Source organism: Choloepus didactylus, chromosome 12, assembly GCF_015220235.1.
Source record: "Choloepus didactylus isolate mChoDid1 chromosome 12, mChoDid1.pri, whole genome shotgun sequence".
Classification (NCBI taxonomy): domain Eukaryota; kingdom Metazoa; phylum Chordata; class Mammalia; order Pilosa; family Megalonychidae; genus Choloepus; species Choloepus didactylus.
Window position 1 is genome coordinate 69,936,728 of NC_051318.1, and position 16,614 is coordinate 69,953,341.

The following is a 16,614-nucleotide window of genomic DNA, read 5'->3' on the forward strand; positions in this document are numbered from 1 at the left end:
ATATATTTATTCTTAAATCTGTTTTATTAATTTTCCTATGGATAAAGGCATATCTGATTAAACATCCTACGTTTCCTACATGCATGGAACCATGACCATGCACAGGATACAAAAAGAGAGAACTTGTAATAAGTTAAATCATCATAACATTGGAGAAGGAGCCACACTTATTCAACATTATTTCAGTCACTGTGCACCCTTCCACAGTCAGGAGTCCTCTTCACCTGGGGGATAGAGCTCCTCCCAGATGCTACCACATCTTCCTCTGATAGAAGCTTCACAGAGCAAGAGAGCAGCCCTCAGAGGATACTTTCATCTACTCCTGGGCCAATATGTCACTATCAACTGCAGGAGAGGTTGGTTGTTTTCTTCCCAAAGATTTTGAGTCTGGATCTCTTCATGCTTCACTTATTTTTCTTTCATGATTGAAATTTTGTTGGTTGTTCTGAAGACCAGGACACAGACATTTTGAACAATTTGAATACAATTACTGTATGTACCAAAAAATCTAAAAAGCCATGTAGTTGTAATTCTTTTCTAAAGTTTTTCCAGTGACTTTCCAGCTTAAAATTTGGAGGCAAGTTTTCGCGAGGAGGATATCAAGTACCAATATCTTCAAAGGTTGAGAAGCTGTTACATCATAAGTCCCACTAATTCACAATTTAATATCATACACACTACCTGTATATAACATTTAACAAACTTGTTAGGAAAACTGAACAACCATGGCCAAGGATGTTACAAGGTGCTCACGGTTCTGACAGGGAGACCCAAGATCAGGGAGCAGTTTTAAGAAACAATTCTAAAAATCATGGGAATAGGAGTAATTTAAAATTTTCAACACATATTAAATGCATGACTGTGACTCCAAATCATCATTCAGTATGTGTTGTATTATAGGGTATAAAAACTGCCACCTCCACTCCCCCCGTATGGAATGATAAAAGTTGACATCCAAACCCTCTCATAATTCAATATCCCACTATTTTCTGGTTGTACCAAAAAATAAACAACAAAGCAAATGATTTCTCCTCTTAAAAAAAAAAGCATTTACATTTAGGATAAGGTGGGATTTCAATCTCCTTCTTAAAAATGTTTCTTCTAGAGCTACTAAAAAACTTGCATTTACAAACTAGTTTATAAAAATACTCCTCTGTATTGTACAAGAAGGGAGAAACAGGGACCAATGATAAGACATGGTATTTGATATTTATCAAACTTGGCTTCTTTCTCTCCTGCTTCATCAGAGGCTGGGCCTTCTTCATTTTTTGTTTCACCATTTTCTGCAGGTAAATCTTTAGTTTCTTGGTTAGCCACTTCAGCTTGTTTTCCCTTTGCTCCTCTTTTTTCTTTTGGTTGCACTGTTTTGTCTGAAGACTTATGCTTTCCGGCTCCTTTTTTTTGGCTTCAGTTTCCACTTTTGCAGGAATAGGTTTAGCTGACAGCCTCCCCGACCTCCTCTTGGGCTCCTCCTTCCTGCACCTTCGGCCAGCTGAGCTGACCTTCATCTTGGGCATCTTGGCGGTGGAGTGGACCTGTGCCGGTGTTGAGGGCATTGGTAGGCCTAGATCATTTGTGAAGCTTGGCTACGGCCGCTGCCACTCCTCCCACCATGGGAGCTGCTGGGACCTGCCAATGCCTCATTTTTTGGTTATCTCAATCATTCCCCAAAGACCAAGCTCTAGAATCATCCAGTGTCATCTGGAACCTTGTCACTATACTGCTTCATATTGTTTAATCTGGCCCAATTTCCCAACTCTCTCTCTCTCTGCCCTACACTGCACACTATAGATTAAAGATCTGTTTTACAACAAATTTTATATATCCTTATGATTCCTTTAAAAGTGTCTTTAACTTTATATTCTATATATACATACTGAAACCTGAGATCTGAGAATTTCTTTCCCCTGTAACTCTCTCAGGTGGAAGATTTTTTTTCCTCTCACTCAAACCATAACTCCAAGGCTTGCAGGTGGTATATATATCTTTCTTGCTATCTATTGCCACTTCCAAATTATTAATTACCAATTCCATTTAAAAAAATCCAGAGACTCTGTGGTTCATATCCTGAGATTTACTCCCTTTATCCCTTCATGTTGCTCTTGGTGGTAGGTTGAAAAATGTACCCCAACAAGAACATATTTTCAATCTCAATCCACACTGTGGATGTAAATCCATTGTAAATAGAACCTTTTAAAGATGTTACTTTTAAGTAAAGTGTGGCCCAACTGAATGAGGATGGGTCTTAATCCAGATTAATGGAGACCTTATAAAGGGAATCTGAAAGTTAAGAAGGAGAAAGGAGAGGACATGACCATGTATTAGGAGGCAGACACAAGCCCAGGGACCCCAAGGATTACTGGCAGCCAACACCAGAATGCCAGTTTTGAGAAGAAAACATCACCTTACTGATGCCTTTATTTTGGACTTCTAGCCAAACTAGGAGCCAATAGATTGTTGTTGCTTAAGTCAAAACTAAGCTGGTGGTATTTGTGATAAGCGTGCAGGAAACTAAGGCACTCTCTTCTGCTGGTTTCCCAGTATTTCCTCTTCAGATTTTGATGGTTCTTTCTCCCAAACAGGACTTGATCATTCAAGGTAATTTCAGGAACAACAGGTACAAGCTATCTCACATTTTAGCTTCACTCCTCTAACCCCTTGCCTTGATAGGTCAGTTCACTCCTACATCAATATCTATTAGTCATAACCATACTCACAGTGATAGCCATTAATCTGCCACTTTCTGCAATTCAGTTGTGGTCATCCTATTTTATGACCATGGCCTCATATCTTTCCAAATTACCTCCTGCATTATTTCTACTCTTGCAGATATCTACTTCATCTGGTATTTTATTTTTTTGACTCCACCACTTTCTAACTATAAATTACTTTCTCATATCCTAACTTTTCTTTTTACCTAGGATTGAGTTCATGGTCTTTCATTATAATCACTAATTTGCAAATATCCCTAGATTTATCACTCTTTTCTCTCTCCCTTATCATATTCACTGGGCATAGCCTCAACATCAGTTGAGCACAACTCTCTACCTAATTCATACTTATACCAGTGTAGCTGAAACTTGGTGGAAAAAAAAATCAGTCTTGCTGACGTTTATATTTTTTAGTGCCCAAACTATACTCCTAAAAATACTATTTTATTTATGCTCATTTATGAAGAAAAATGGTTGTATTATCATGTTTACATACATACCAATATTGGAAACAGAGTTCAATACAAATCACATCCTAATTTTATAAAGAACATGCAAACATTAAAACACTGATTGGTTGTAGTTAGCAGAGTAGGGGAAGAACCCATTAGTTGTAATTTACATTTTGGGTAAAGGGCAGCACCCTCTGAGAAGAATCAAATAATTAGCAATATTCATCTATATTGTGAAATAATATATACATAGGAAAGTTAGTGATTGTACTGATTTTATAACTTTGTTAAGCCATTTTCTCTTCTTTACATTCAATGCAAAAAAAAAAAACCTAAATATGAAGAAAAAATAAATCCTCACAATTATTCACATAAAAAAGGTCTGCTTCAGCATGCAGCGCTGTTTCCGCCCTGCACATGGCCTTGCCCTGGGGCATGCGGGGAGTTCACATGATGTCCACATGTGTCCTGGGCCACTGTGGTTTGATGTCAAAGAGAAAAGATTGTGAAGTGGTGATGGCCGTGGTGGAAGAGACAAAGAACCAGCAGTGGAAGAGAAAATACTGCAAGCGGGCTGGCTGCTGGTGAAGACGTTTTAATTTTGTAGCAGGCATCTGTGAGATCTGTAATAGGAGTGATGGCTGGCTGTGGTGAAATTGATCACTCAGTAAACATGCTTCCTACCAACATATATTCACCCAGTTAGTCTGTCTTGTAAGCATGTTTTCTGCTATCTGTTTGTAAAAGGAGTTTCACAGCTTGGAAAGCTATGTGCCCTCTGTTGACAAGAAATTCCTGAGGCTTTCCTTGAGAAGCCAACCTTGTTCTTCACCAGAAGAACTCAAAGCTGCACGTAGAGGAAATGGTGAATATGCATGTTATTATGAAGGAAAAAATGGGTGGTGGCAGTATGATGAGCGCACTAGTAAAGAGCTAGAAGAAGCTTTTTCCAAAGGTAAAAAGAGCACTGAAATGCTAATTTCTGGGTTTCTCTATGTTGCTGATCTTGAAAATATGGTTCAGTATAGGAGAAATGAACATAGACATTGCAGGAAGATTAAACAGGATATCATAGATATTCCAAAGAAGGGAGTAGTCAGACTTAGGCAGGACTGTAACTCTAATATCTCAAACCTAGTGAGAGAGAGCTCTGCTGATGGAGTGGATGGTGTATCAGCACAGAGTGGAGCTTCGGTTCAGCTTCTCATGTCTTCTTCTGTAAGGCCCCTAACTTCAGTAGATAGTCAATTAACAAATCCTGAAACACCATCACCTGATGTAAGCACTTCTCTGAAAGACTGTTTTGCTTATTTACACCTCAGTGGAGATGGCATAGCTGAAAGGAGTCTTGGGGAGAAGGAGATGATCATGAATCTCCATTTTCAGGCCGGGTATCAGCACCAGCCATCTCCACTGAAGAAATGGAATCAGATGCCAGCAGTGATAGTGAGGATGTATCTGTGCTTGTTGCACAGCAATCCTTGACCCAACAGAGACTTTTGGTTTCTAATGCAAATCAAACAAGTAGCTGATGAATCAGATCATTCAAGAATGACCGATAGGTAGCAGGCGGAATAACATTGACTGTCAGTGTCAGATCTAGAAGGCCTGATGAACCATGCACAGTAACTGAAGTTTAAATAAAAATAGTCTTCAGCTCTATAGGCAAGGTTGAAATGGTTATCTGTAAATTTCAGCCCAAGTAACATTATCCTCATCCCTAGTCTTGCATTTTGGGAGTGGGGGTGGTAAGGGGTATGAACAAGATAGACCTGTAATTGAAATGTCTAACATGTCTCTGTTGAGAAATTTATTTAATGTATGGTACCTGGATGTTAATAGTTGAGAGCTGTTTAGTAATAACCCAGTTTTCTTGAGATCTCTTTATTTTATAAGATTTTTAAAAACTTTTCTTCATTTCTTTTGGCCAGTGTGTGTTTTATTTGTGTGTTAGTGGTCCTCATCTGACTTTCATTGTGTCTTATTTTTCTGTGTGGATTGACATAAAACCAATACTAAAGTTTGACATCTATGAGATACTTGGTATCAGTATGAGCAGGAAACTTAATGGGAGAATAGATGTGAATTTGGGAGTTTTAAAACAGATGAATAGCAACCATTTTATGGTAAAGTTACTGAAATGGATATGTAAAGAAAACAGCTAATAACTTATGTTTCAGAATTTTGTCTAACACACTTCATGGTGTTCTCATAGGCTTTGCTGTCTAGTTGAATGGAAGTTTAGTTAAATGGAAATTTAGTTAAATGTCTAGTTAAATAGAAACTTAGTTAAATGGAAGTTTTTCTCTTTAGAAAAATACATAAAGATCTGCTTGATCTGCTTCACCAGATATCCCACTGCACCTCTATTAATATTAAAGAAAGCATGTTTATGGATGATTCAGAAGCATTTTCTAAATTATAGCTTCTGTTCTTCAGTATTGTTAAGAACAAGTTCTAACTGATACGGTTTGGTGTATAGGACCCGATAGTCATTCAAACCAATCAGGTTATTACAGTCTACACAATTAACCAATGGAAAGAGGCTACACTGTACAATTAGATTGTCCCGTTTTGTGTATGTGGTATTAATTATTCAAAGCAAATTTTATTGAGCTATTACATTCTTCGTTATAAAGCAGCAAAATAACCAAATTTTTCCCAACTTTCTCCTGAACAATCATCAATTTGTCTTCATGGGTATTGTGTTTAATTATTTCAGTCACTTCAGATTTTGCTTATATAGAGAACCCATGCTTGAAAACTGCTTTCCATGATCAGTATTGCTGATTTAAAATACACACATGCACAACTGCACAATTGTTTCAGTTGTCTGTTGCTTTAACAAACTACCCTAAGCTGTGTGACTTAACCATCTTTTTTAAGAACATTTTTATTGTAGTAACACATATAAAAACTCAAAATTTCCCATCTTAACCACTTTCAAGTATATAATTCAGTGGTATTAAATTATATGCACAATATTGTTCTACTATCACCAACATCCATTATGTAATTTTTCTTCATTTCAAAGAGAAACTCTGCATGATTAAGCAATAACTCCCCATTCCCTTCACCCCCTGGCCCCTAGTAATCTGTAATTTACTGTCTATCTCTATGCATTTGCTTATTCTGAGTATTTCAGATAAGTGAGATCAAACAATATCCTACTTTTTGTTATGCTTATGATCAGGGATTCAGGTGAGTTCTGATGGGCAATTCTTCTGTTTCATGTGCTCCATTGAGATGACTTGATAGTAATTAGGTGGCAACTGTGCTAGGCTGGAGGTTCCCTGGAGGCTCCATTTACATGCCTGACACACAGGTATGGATGACTGGAAGGCTGAGCTCTTCTGGGCTGCTCTCCCTCTCCATTATTCCCAGGGGTCTCTATGTTGTCTCACAAGCTGGAAAGTCCACTTGTTACATAGCAGCTCATGCTTTGTAAATGTTTCTTGAGAGAGGAGTTGAACAGTCTCCCAGCTTCATGAGTGCTGAGTCTGGAAACTGAAAATGGCATTGCATCTGCTACATTGTACTGATAAATGCATTCTCAGAGCTGGGGAGGGGAATGGCTCATCACTTGAGAATCTGTGGCCATCTTTAATCCACCAAAATAAACAGTAAGCTAATTAACACATTTCAGTACATTATTGTTTCTATTGTATTTTTTGATTGAATATATTTGTCTTGTTTTAATTAAAAGATTTGGATCATATGCATATATATAATTACACATAAAATTTTAAGTTCTTTTAAATTATATTAAAAAACCCTTTACATAGAAGAATGACTTTTTTACTGGTCATTGTAGGTTTGAGTAATTTCATTTTTGTATCATTTTAAACATTATGGGCTTTATTTAAAATCCATGAACTTATACATTATTTCAAGGAAAATTATAACTATATTTATCCACCTATCACATTATTCACTTTAGAAAATGTAATTTTATTTAAAATAAGTTCCTATTCATTTCTTTTCATAAATTCAAAGAGTAGATTTTTGCAGTATATTACTGTGTGCATAATAATATTTTTGGCTCTAATAACAATATTTACTCTGGTATTTTTAAAACCTTCCTAAGATCTTTAGTGCAGTCATTTATAATAACTTCAAAAATACAGCTCTATCCTCCTTCCTCTAATTTTGTGAAGGAAGGAAATTATTTAGTTATCAACTAAAAGCAATGGAAGCTTCTGTAAATCACTTCAATTTATAGACATCTTTTGTCATTATAAAGCAAAAATATCTGCTGACAGCAGACCAGAACTGCTTTATTCTAAGTGGTAAAATTAACATGCAGACCTGTATAATGGAAATTTTAGTTACAATTCATTAATATATTGTTAAGCACTTTTTTTGGAGAACTATCCATGTACAAGAAAGACAGCATCCGCTCCTGACAGCTGTCCCCTATATGCTTTCTGTAAACAGAAAATGAAGCTACATCCCACTCATTTTCTTTGGAAAGACAGCTTTCAGAGCCTCATGCAAATAACATGACCCTCTAGCTGTGGCACATTCTTCAAAAAGACACCTACTTTCAAAAGTGACAGCAAGAAATAATGTGACAAACGAGCATGCAGGCTGCACATGTGCCACATATTTCACCTAGAATCCTTGGATGTGATAAAATTAATGTGACCTATTGCCAAGGACATTACAATCAAAGGAGCAAAGCTCAAGGGAAAAGCAGAAGTAGTGGGTGCTGTGTGCTCTACTAGTAGGCTTTTAGTTAAAGCCTCTTTTAATCAATTTTCATTTTTATTTTTTTTTAATTTTTTGCCTGAGATATGCTCAGACATAGAATTTTTATTGTCTTCATTAGAAGAAGAAGGAAACATATTTGCTGATAGGAAGAAAAAGAGAGGTCACATATGACATACTCGAATAATTAGGCTGTAGGTAGGCAATATAACACTTTAATGAATATTGATATTGTGATTAAAGATCTTGGCTTATTGTTAGTACAACCTGCTATAAATTTTGTTTTGTTTTACAATTGATTTTTTCCCTTTTTTTCCCTTTTAAAGAGAGAAGACAAATGATGCACCTTTTCTGTTTTTATTGATGAATTATGCAAAGAAGTATAATAAAATATTTCCAACTCACTTTACAAAATAGGCAATTTATAAATGAATTGTTTTTAGTTTGCACACGTGCATGAATGCAATAAGCGCCCCATGAGAGCCTTATTGTCTTTTAGTTGTACCATTCTATTTGAGGGGGAAAAAAATAGGAGACTTTTTCAACCTGTCATGACAAAGTTTTGCAAAAATTTAGAAGTCCTGAACAAGAATAAACTTTGTGGCATCAAGCTGAGATTTAGGCTACAAACTGGTATTGACATCAAAATGAACAAAAAGTAGATTTAGATGTTTGCTTATAATTATTTTAAAACTACTGAACAGAAAAATATCTTTAAATAATTTATAATCAGTGTTGTTCTTCTTGATTTAAGGTATGTGTAAAAGGAATAAGGGCTAACAGTATGTTTACATTTCTAATGGAGTTAGGAAAGAATGTAGATTGGTAATCATAACATAACAAATATGCTCAAAATGCAAACAAAAATATTGTTTGATCTCAAATACAAAATAGTCCATTTCCCCCTTCTGGCCACTATTTTTTTTTAATATTCGCTAAATATACATTTATATTTATACACATATTTTCTCTGTGTGTGCATGTGTGTTTATAGTAATTAACAGAAAAAGCCACATGTTTTAGCTATAATTCAAACATGGCATTGCATGTTGGAGAGGTTTTCTCTACACTCCAAGGAAACAAAACAAGTTAGCAGATTAAGAATGAATTTTAAATATTATTTGTAAAAGCCAAATGGCTTTTGAAATTATAAATGTCAGAAAAGAAATGTAAAGCTCTCTTTTCTATTTTAGGAGGAAGCACATCTGTTCATGTATTTCTAACTTAAAAATCAAAAGGAGTGTACAGAGTAAGGTGATTTGCTCACTTTATAATCCTATCTGTGCTTATAAAAGTATGAGATATTTCAAATATTCAGAAGAATGTAAACTTAAACCTGTTGCTCACTATTAATTTTGACATTGAATTTTATACTTTACTTATTTACTATTAATTTATCTTTATTTTATGCAAAATAATTAAAGACTAATAGTTCTTCTTAGTTTACTTGGAAAATGTTAATCCTCTGCTTCCTTTAAGTCATGTTTTCAGTACCCCTAGGCAAATACTTTTATCCTCTTTAGCTCCTTAGTTTGGTATTCATTGTGATGTCTTATGCTTCTATTTCTATGTCTTTATCATCAGTTGTAGGCAATTTCCAATTATTTGCAGTATGAGAAATGAATATTTAGGTCTCTTTCTCACACCACCCCTGAAATACATGCATATAGCTATGCCTTAACTCCCCAATTAGATTTCATTGTAAATTTTGTTGGATCAGTATTTACTTTTTGCATTTAATGGTGGCTACATAAACACTACTCATAGTCATACAGTATACCATGACTTTTTCCCTTTCTGGCATAAATTTTTGCTTAAGTTAACAGCATATTTATTTTAAAGTTTATTTAGCTTTCTATGTACTACTTCCTTATTGTGGCCATTTTTTTCCAATCATAGTGTACCTTCTTGTCACAAATATTCTGATTTATTTTCTTCCTTTTGCACTTCCTAACTTTATACTTCCTCTGTCAAATAGCAATTTCTCATTGAGAAAAGAGACCCTTTCCTGACTTCTGATTGGTTTTATTAGTATTTATGTGTTTTTCTCTAAACATTGAGAAGCAGCTTAAACCTTACAGTGATCTTTTAAATCTTTTATTTTCTTTTACCCTAATCTTGTGAGACAAACTGAATGGGTAAAATTATCAAGATATAATTCACATACCATAAAATTCACCCACTTGAAATGTACAGTAAAGTGTTTTCATATATTCACAGACTTGGCAAGCATCATCATGACCTAAGATAAGGACATTTTCATCTCTCCAAAAAGAAATCCCATATCCATTAGCAGTCACTCCCTATTACCTTCCCCTTGCCACCAGCCCTTGGCACCACTTTTTTGTCTGTCCCTGCAAATTTGCCTATTTTGACATTCCATATAAATGGAACCATATAATGAATTTCTTTTGTGATTGCCTTGTTTCTATTAGCCCGTTTTCAAGGTTCATCTATGCTGAACCATGTGTCAATATTTCATTACTTTATAATGCTGAGTAATAACTCATTTATGGATATACCACTTTTTAATTACCCATCAGTTGATGGGCATTTGTGGTCTTTCTACCTTTTGGCTACTATGCATAAGGCTGTTAAGAATATTTCCATACAATTTTTTGCATGGATATATTTTTTTTCAATTCTCTTGTGTATATGTTTAGCAGTGATATTACTAGACCATTTGGTAACTCTAAGTTGAATATTTTCAGGAGCTGCCAAACTGTTTTCCAAAGTGATTGTACCATTTTTGTATTTGCATTTGCAATGCACAGGGGCTTAATTTCTCCCTCATGAACACTTATTTTCATTTTTTAAAAAATTTAGGCATCCTGTTGGACATGAAGTGTTATCTAATTGTTGTTTTGATTTGCACTTTTTAAATGCCTAAGATGTATGACTGTATTAACCATGTGTGTATATTCTTTGGAGAAATGTCTGTTCAAATTATTTTCTCTTTTTTAAATTGCATCTTTTGTAATATAATTATGTAATAATTTATTTGATTTGATTTACTTGTACATTATTGAAGATTTTTCATATTTATTCATAAGAGATGTAAGTCTGCAGATTTGTGTGTGTGTGTGTGTGTGTGTGTGTGTGATGTTCATGTCTGTTTTGGTACCAGTGTAATACTGGCTTCATAGAATCACTGGGGAAATGTTCTCTCTTCTTCTATATTTACAAACCATTTTTGAAAGATTGGCATTAACTCTTACTTAGTTTTTGGTAGAATTTGCCAGTGAAGCAATGTTTTTTTGTTTGTTTGTTTGTTTTTGTTTTTGCTGAAAGCTTTTGTAGTTATAGGCTTTTGTAGTTACAAATTTCCATTTGAGCACTATTTATCTGAATCCCATAAATTGTGGTATTTTGTGCCTTCATTTACATTCATTTTTAAGTATTTTATATTTCCCTATGTGATTTCTTCTTTGACATGGTTATTTTAGAAGTGTGCTGGAAACTTGAGGGCAATATACCGTGTGAAATAAGCCAGGCATATAAGGACAAATATTGCAGGGTCTCACTGATAGGAACTAATTATAATATATAAACTCATAGACATGAAATATAAGGTGCCAAGATATAGGATGAAGCTAAAGAACGGGGAGTGGTTGCTTAGTATCCACAGAATGTTCAACTAGGATGAACTTAAATGTTTGGAAATGAACAGAGGTGTCGATAGCAAGATGTGAGAATAACTAACAGTGCTGAGTGGTGCATGAATGTGGTGGAAAGGGGAAGCTCAGAGTCATATATGTCACCAGAAGGAAAGTTGGAGGTCAAAAGACGGGAATGTATAAAGCTGAATCCTATGGTGGGCAATGTCCATGATTAACTGTACAAATGTTAGAAATCTCTTCCATGAACCAGAACAAATGTATGACAATACATTTAGAAGTTAATAACAGAGGGGCATATAGGGAAAAAATATATACCTATTGCAAACTATATACTAGAGTCAGTAGTATTTCAACATTCTTTCATAAACAGTAACAAATGTACTATACCAACACTGCGAGTCAACAATTGAGGGGGGTTGGTTAGGGATATGGGAGGATTCGCGTTTCCTTTTTTTTTTTTTTTTTTAATTTCCATCTTTTGCTTTATTTCTTGTCTGGAGTAATGAAAATGTTCTAAAAATTGAGCAAAAATTAAGTGTGGTGATGGATGCACAGCTGTTTGAAGGCACCAGGGGCAACTGATTGTACACTTTGAATCTTTGGATAATTGTACGGTATGTGAACAATCTCAATAAAAATTAAAAAAAAGGAAAAATGGATCTGAACAGGCAGGCCCCAGAACAGGAAATTGAATTGCCAATAAGCATGAAGAGAATTGCCAATAAGCATGAAAAGATGCTATATCTGTCTGTCTGTCTATCTATCTATCTATCCAAAAAAAAAAAAAAATCTACAGGTTTTGTTCTCTCCTCCATTTTATTAAAAACTAAACCTAGGATAAAATCAATGATTCTTGGCACTCTCTTGGGATCATAGATGGTGTTTATTTTAGTCTCTTTTGTAAAAGGCTCATCTTTATCCAGAAATCTCATTTCCAATCTCTCAACTTATTTAGGTAAAATGTCATTGCTATTGAATCCACTTAGTTATTAAATCCCAGATCATAGCCCATAGTATTTAGATATTATTTTATATATTATGGGGCTATCACTTCCTTTAACTTTGTGTCACCCTTGCTTGATGCTTTCTTTCATTTGAACTCAAATACATATTCAAATTATTTTTAGATCTTTATTTGTATCCAGACTTTGAGTACATAACCCTAAAGCATTTGCATTGCCTTAGTTCTCTGTATTCTAGACTTCTGGCTTTTTCTTTAAGTTTAAAATATGATTATGCAATTTTTCTGCTTAAGTTCACGTCTGTAACTACCTGTTCTCAACATACATATATATATATAGTTCTATAATGTATATACTAGATATTCTTAAGCTATAGTATGTTTTCCTTTATGAGAATTTATCTATGATGTGACTCCTGAAGTCTCTTCAACTTCATTTCTAAGAAATCACTCTTTTGCACATGTACTCTTCAATTCTGTTCAGTGTCTAGGTTACACATTTGCCATTACCTTTGAATTCTAAGAATACTTCTTTCTTTTCCAACCTTTCACCATCCTTCAAAATTCTACTCCTTTATGATGTTTTTGATAAACTAGGTATAATTGTGCATTTGAAGTATGTTTTGAATCATTTGAACTTTTATAATATCCATGAGAATATACTAATTTATTTCACCTATTTAATGTTAAAGTTATTTGGAAAAATAATATGTACCTACGTTTTCTTTATTACTTTGAAACCTATAGAATTCCAGATATAAATAACAATTTAATTCAAATAAATGTTAAAACAGAAAAAAATACTGATTCATAGCCAATTATTTGACTCTAATGCTTCCAAATAAGTTGATAATACTTGGGGTGAAAAGAATAAAGGAAGAAATAGGAAACCAGATATTTCCTTCTATCCCAGTCAGTTATGTGTTAAAGCATCTCCATTACAAAAATAGACTTCAGAGTGTTAAATTAATTTGCTAAAGATATTCAGAGTACTTAAGTGGCTGAAATGAGCTTTATTTAATGATAATTCTCTGAATTTGCAATTTAAAGTCATTTTTTTTGTCATTGATTGGCTGTACTGAATTATTAACACTCTATCCTGTTCCATTTTAATATATATCATGTCAGTTCACCTGGGTTTCTGAGTTAAATAACCTATGTGTCGTGGCTTCTTAAATTTAATCCATCCCTGTGGGTATGAACTCTTGTAAATATGACTTTTTGATGCGGGTATTCTATTTAACGTGTGGCCAGTTGAATTAGAATGGGTCTTAATCCTATGACTAAAAGCTGTGTAGGGAAGTTCATGAAGAGTGAGAAAGCCAGAAGGAGCAGTCAGAAGCTGAACATCAGTAGAACCTGGAAGAGAAGGGAGAATCCATGTGATAGAAAATCCAAGGACCAAGGATCGCCAGCAGCCAATCCCAAAACATCACAGTCTTCTGGGAGAAAGCATCACCCTGATGACACCTTGATTTTAGAATTCTCCTAGCTTCAAAACCATGAGCCAGTAATTCCCACTGTGTAATCCAACCTTTTGCATGATACTTGCTGTAGCAATGAAGAAGCTAAAACACTATGTGATACTGAGTGGGGGAACTCATATACATAGTATTAATTTACCAGTGTGGTAATGTAACAAAGGTAATGCCTAATTCCCAGGAGTCACACTATACTCAGTGCAGCTAACCACTTATGTTAGTCTATATCACTGGAAAATTTAATGCTCTCCCCTGGGAAGTTTTGAAGCATATTTGTTCTTTTGTTGTATAGTAGTCCACTGCAAAATAAACTATTATTTTTATGCTGATTATAGGTTTTACCTAGTTAAAAATAATCTTTGTGACAGTTTAATCCAACTATAACACATGACAAAAGTGAGTATGGCACATTTACTGTAACTCAAATTCTTAGGAATTATCTTAATGGTTCATTTAATGTTCCTTGGAAATGAACATTTATATTGCAGAAAAGCTGTCAGCCACAATTAACAAAGCGAGCTGTCAAAGTTGATAGTAGCTACTTTATTTCAAGAAGTCATTTTAGAAAATTTCTCCCATTTGTAAATTGGACACAAAATTCCATGAAATTATATAGCCACATGGCTAAGGATTAAAATGCCTATCATAATGTAGATGGAAAGACCAGTGTTATCTCTGAAGTTTTAGTGACACAATTTGATAGAATGGTTTGAAAAAGGCCTAAAAGGACGAATATGTAGTCCCACTGTCACTATCAGCAAGAGTTTGGATATAAATAGGATTTTGTTTTCTGTTTCACTATCAAATTAACTGTTTCTTTCTCAGTCACCTGTTAGTAAAAACATTTGATCAGCTATCAAGTTTAAAGAGTAATAAAATATTACTTAATAGTAATAAAAACTAGAATGAACATCAGTGCTGTAAAGTATTGCTTCCCCAACAGCCTCAGTTAGCAAATATTCTCTCAAAAATAATTAAATAATCAAAACTTTTTAGTAAATATCATATCCCTATAATGTTAGAGATCAGTTGTCTGATTAAATGAGTTTGTATCTATGTGCATATTTCAGTATTCATCATGGCATTAATCTAAATAAGAAAATCACACTACTTTTCTCAGAAGTTCTGACTACAGGTTCACTCAGGTTGTGAAATTCAATATGAATGAGATATAGCCTCAAAGTTTAAAAAAATAAAAGTTTACTTTTTCAATTTTGGAATTTCTCTTAAGAACTATATTGTCACCCCCTACCTCTCATCACAATGAAACAGTACGACTTACCAAATAGTAAGGCTATATAAATATGACTATTGACAACAAATTTGGGCATGGGCATGGACATGGAACAACCAGAACTCTCATAAATTGATGACAAAAATGTAGAATGCTACAACTACTCAGGAGAATTCTGGCATTTCTATATAAAGTCAACCATATTCCTATCCCATGTGCCACCAATTCCACTACATTTTTATCCCAACTAAATGTAAACTTACGTACCCACAAAAGCTTATACAAGATTAATGATAGCAATTTAACAATAGTAAAAATCTAGAAACACCTACATGTCTACTATTATTTTTAGAATGCCTAAACAAACTGAAATATTTTTAGAATAAAATACTACTCAAGGTAAAAAGGAACACAATGATAAACAAACAGCATGGCTAAATCTGGCAAACACAATCCTGAGTGATATAAAACTTACACAAAAGAGTAGACAATACATGATACCTGAAATTGTCAAAACTAATCTTTGGTTAAGAAAAAGTAATAATAATTATTGCTTATGAGGGATGAGGAGTAGGCATCAATTACAGAGACATGACAACTTTCTGGGAAGATAACATTCTATACCTTGAAAAAAGTTTGAATTACAGAGGTATATGAATTTTCTACACTTACCAAATAGTATTCTTAATACTTGTGAATTAAAAACATCACCTTAAGTGTAAAAGATAAAAAAAAAAAAAAAGCAAAACATAACCATATATTGCACTCTTGTTATTGATATGCATGCTGAAGCATTCTGGGGGAATGATTCTTAATGATATATATGCAAAAGCAAAATTGGAAGTAGATTGATGTCTGAAACTTACTTTGAAATCAATCAAAAAAGATGGATTGATGGATGCTGGATGCATGGATGGATATTTACATAGGTAGATAGATGAATAGGTGGATAAAATGGCGGTGATAAAGTAATCATGGTAAAATGCTACTTGCAGAATAAAGTTGGTGGACATACAGTTGTTCATTCTAAAGTTGTTTTAACTACTGTAAGATTCAAATTTTTAACAATAAGATGGTAAAAATGAATAGAAAATTTATGAATGCTTTGACAACCTGGATGTCAGTATTGCTTTTATTTTAGATTTACAATCTATAGGTGGCAGTATAAAATAATGAAATAAAGTGAGGGGAAATCCCCCAAGAAGTCGTCTGCACTGCACAAACTTACTCTCTTTGTGTTATCTTGTTCATTGGTTTACAATTTCTCATAATTTTTGTATAAACATATATACTAAATAATATATATATATTTATATGTCTTAATTTCTTTTTTGTTCTTTAAAGTTCCCTTTTTCACCTTGTAAACCTGTTGGGTTTATTTATTCTTGTCTTTCTCCTAGTCAATTTTCATATTTGAAATGAAGATTTTTCTTCTATTTCTAATT

The 16,614-nt window shown here is 34.0% G+C and overlaps 2 pseudogenes; one reads left to right on the top strand and one right to left on the bottom strand.

Moving 5' to 3' along the window:
- Positions 1-1,137: 1,137 nt before the first annotated feature.
- LOC119506872 lies at positions 1,138-1,517 on the bottom strand (annotated as a pseudogene).
- Positions 1,518-3,800: 2,283 nt separating this feature from the next.
- Positions 3,801-4,803, top strand: LOC119507324 (annotated as a pseudogene).
- The last annotated feature ends 11,811 nt before the right edge of the window (positions 4,804-16,614 follow it).